The sequence below is a fragment of the Cavia porcellus genome, unplaced genomic scaffold, assembly GCF_034190915.1.
Source record: "Cavia porcellus strain 051 isolate PalLab524CR breed Dunkin Hartley unplaced genomic scaffold, mCavPor4.1 scaffold_27, whole genome shotgun sequence".
In the NCBI taxonomy this organism is placed as follows: Eukaryota; Metazoa; Chordata; class Mammalia; order Rodentia; family Caviidae; genus Cavia; species Cavia porcellus.
In genome coordinates, this window is record NW_026947510.1 from 35,743,516 (window position 1) to 35,747,362 (window position 3,847).

The window sequence follows — 3,847 nt, forward strand, 5'->3', positions numbered from 1 at the left end:
TATCTTGTTAAATTTTTATATCAGTGTTTGGAGTATAGCCATTCTGATTTTATGGGTTCTGTCTAGTCAGGAATAGGGAATGTTTTCCCAATTTGTGATATCTTCTTTGATCTTCTGTTTCACAGTGCTACAGATTTTACTGTAGAGGTCTTTGACTTTCTAAATATTGTGAGAAGTGACATTTCCCTAATTTCTCTCAGTGACTTTTTATGTACAGGAACATTATTGATTTTTGAGTATTGACTTTATATTCTGCTGTACTATTGAATTCAGTTATTTATTGCAGGAGGCTTCTGGTGGAGTTTTAAAACTGCTTGATGTAGAAAATAATGCTAGCATCAAGTAATGATTATTTAACTAGTGTTTCTATACATATTCATTTTATCTTCCTCTGGTCTAATTGCTTTAGCAATGTGTTTTACCATAGATATCTTTTATCAGATTGTGATAAAGATCTTTTATTCCTATTTTCTTCAGAGATTGTTTTTAAAAATTATAAATGGGTGTTGAATTTTGTTCAGTGGTTTTTCTGAATCTATTGAGATGACTCTGATTTTACCCCAGTTTCTGTTTATATGGTATATTATATTTTTGGTTTGCATATATTGAACCATCCTTATGTCACTAGAATGAATACAAACTGGTCATGTATGATCATTTTGCGAATTTGTTGCATCCTTTTTGCCCATATTTTATTGAAGATTTTTGTTTGTAAATTCATTAAATAGTGTGGCCTATGGATCTCTTCTTTAACTGGGTTTTTTCCTGGTTTTCAAATCTGGGTAATGTTTGCTTTCAGGAATGTCTTTGGGAGTACGGTTTCACTTTCAATTTCATTAAACAGTTTGAATAATACTGATACTGGATCTTCTCTAAAGTTCAAGTAGAATTTTACATTGAATTGGTCAGGACCTGGGCTTTTGCTGGTTGATCTTTTTAAAAATTACTTCTTCAATTCATTCCCCCATATTGAATTATTCAGGATTTTCATATCTGGTTTTGTTTTGGTAGTTCACTTATATCTAGGAATGTATCCATTTCATCTGAATTTTCCATTTTCTTAGCATATATATTCTCAATTATGGTATGAATAATCTGGATTTCACCAGCATCTGTTGTGATTTAGTCTTTTTCATTTCTAATTGCGCGAATTTGGGTCTTTACTTTCCTTATTTTGACTATATTGCTAAAGTTTGTCTATTTTGCTTAATCTTTCAAAGAATCAAGTTTTCAATTCATTAATTCTTTGTACCTTTTTAATGTCAATGTCATTAATTTTTGCTCTGATCTTTGTAATTTCCTTCCTCAGACTAGATTTGAGTTTGGATTATTCATGTTTTACTAGGATCTTGAATTGTGTCACTAGATTATATATTTGAATTTGTTCTGTTTGTCTGGTGTGTGAATTCACTGCTACAAACTTCCCTCAGGACTACCTTTGTTGTGTCTTATAGGTTCTGCATATGCCATATAGGCTATTATCATTTGATGTAGGAACTGTGTAATTTTTTCCATTAATTTTATTCATGATACATTGGTTACTTAAGAAATATTATTTGATTTCCATGGGTTTGCATAGTTATTGTTGTGTCTTCTCTTTTTGATTTCTTTTCCTTTTTTTTTTTTTTGGTACCTGGGATCGAACTCAAGACCTCACACCTGCCAGACAAGCACTTATGCCGCTGATCTAACTCCCTCCCTGGTTCTTACTGTTAGTTGGAACACTCTGCTGAATGATGTGAAGAAAATCAATCTAAGAATAACCAGCATGTGTAAAAAATCAGATGACAATACAAATTGCGTGAAAAATCTGTTCACCGGAAACAAGTGACAAGGATCTAGTCGGTTCTGCCTTGTGGCAAATGCCCCCTTTTGCGTGGTCTTACCATGCCAGTGTCCCAACCTGGGATTGGACTGCAGCTTCCACAGTAGCTGTGTGCAGTGTGCTGATCATGGATCCTCACAAAGTAAACGAGCTTTGGGCCTTTGTGAAAATGCGTAAAAAGATCTGAGCATCCAAGGAGATGAACTTCCTGAGGGAGTGGGTGAGAGCATGGGGGGGTAAAGTACCACTTGCCACTCATAAATCAGAAGAAAATCTCAAGGAATTAAAAACAGTAACAAGATGGTGGAAACATAAAGACAGATGAGTCGACAACAGAGGAAAGTGATCTAGAGATCCACAATGAAGATGTAATTGAACCAAACACTGCTACCCCTCAAGAAATGGGAGATGAAAATGTAGAGATAACTGAGGAGATGATGGATCAGGCAAACTAAAAGAAAGGGGCTGCCAATGATTCTCTAAATGATGGAGAAATACAGAAAGCCATTGACTTCGCCAAGTCAATGGCTTTCTGTATTTCTCCATCATTTAGAGATGCCATCACAGATGCCATCAAGATGAATCCTTGCTTGGTCATTCTGTATGCCAAGAAAGCCAGCATCTTCATCAAACTGCAGAAGCCAAATGCTGCCATTCAAGATTGTGACAGAGCCATTGAAATAAATCCTGATTCAGCCCAATCATATAAGTGGTGAGGGAAAGCACACAGACTTCTGGGCCATTGGGAAGAAGCAGCCCATGATCTTGCCCTTGCTTGTAAACTGGATTATGATGAGGATGCAAGTATAATGCTGAAAGAAGTTCAGCCGAGGGCCCAGAAAATTGTAGAACATCAGGAAGTATGAGCAAAAAGGTGAAGAACGAGGTCAAAGAAAGAATAGAGTTAAGAAGGTTCGAGAAGAGCATGAGAAGGCCTGGAAGGAGGAAGAAGGCGGAGGACAATCAGGAGCTCGGGATGGCTCTTTTCCAGGTGGCTTTCCTTGGGGAATGCCTCGTAATTTCCCAGGGAGGATGCCTGGGCTCAGTGAAATTCTTAATGATCCAGAGGTCCTTGCAACCATGCAGGATCCAGAAGTTGTTATAGCCTCCCAGAACGTGGCCTAGAATCCTGCAAATATGTCAAAATACCAGAATAATCCAAAGGTTATGAATCTCAACAGTAAATTGTCAGCCAAATTTGGAGACCAGAACTAGCAGTGTCTTCTGAGATCCACGCCATGTTGGAGCTTAGGACTCTGGGAAGCCAAGCCAGCACCTCAAAAAAAAAAAAAAAAAAAAAAAAAAAATCAATGTATATTATATGCAAGTTGCAGTACACCAAAATGTAATCCACTATTCTGTGCAATTTACATGAACTTATAAAATCATTTTCAGATTCTATAAAATAAAAAAAAAAACAAATTTGGAGATCAAGCATAATGCTCATCTAACAAAGCCCTTCCTAAAAAGAAGAGCAACCTAGATCACTTAACGGACGTCGGACGTCGTAATAATACAAACCACTGTACATACCTCATCAGGAGAGCTGGGGTGCTTCAAAGATAATCCCTTCCCCTCTGCATAAAATGGAGCTGAAGTGCTTTACAATGGTTTGCCATTAGCACTTCATTCAGATAGTGTTTTCCTACTAGGAATTGCAAACCTTAACCACTTTTTAAACCTTAAAAAATATTTTTAAAAATCCAAAGGGTCTATTCAACCCTGTTTTTCTTTATTCATCATTTAAAATTTTTCCTTTGAATTACTGGGCAAGGAAGATGCTTAAGTATGACAATTTATGGCTCTAGTATGAGTGAAATTAAGTCCTTTTTTGTGGGAAGCAAATTTCATTTAATAAGATGAAGTTTGAGTTGTATATATGGTTACTGAGACATTTTGACTTGGCTATTTAGAGGTTTCTCTTTCTTTTTTAAAAGATGATTTGCTTCAGTATAAATATTGGGACCACCAGTATTTGAATCTGATTTTGTTAGGGACTGGAAGTACTAGTTAGGGCAGCAG

At 36.3% G+C, this 3,847-nt stretch overlaps 1 pseudogene; it reads left to right on the forward strand.

The window, feature by feature from the left end:
- The first annotated feature begins 1,952 nt into the window (after positions 1 to 1,952).
- Positions 1,953 to 3,141, forward strand: LOC100724755 (hsc70-interacting protein-like; annotated as a pseudogene).
- Positions 3,142 to 3,847: the final 706 nt, after the last annotated feature.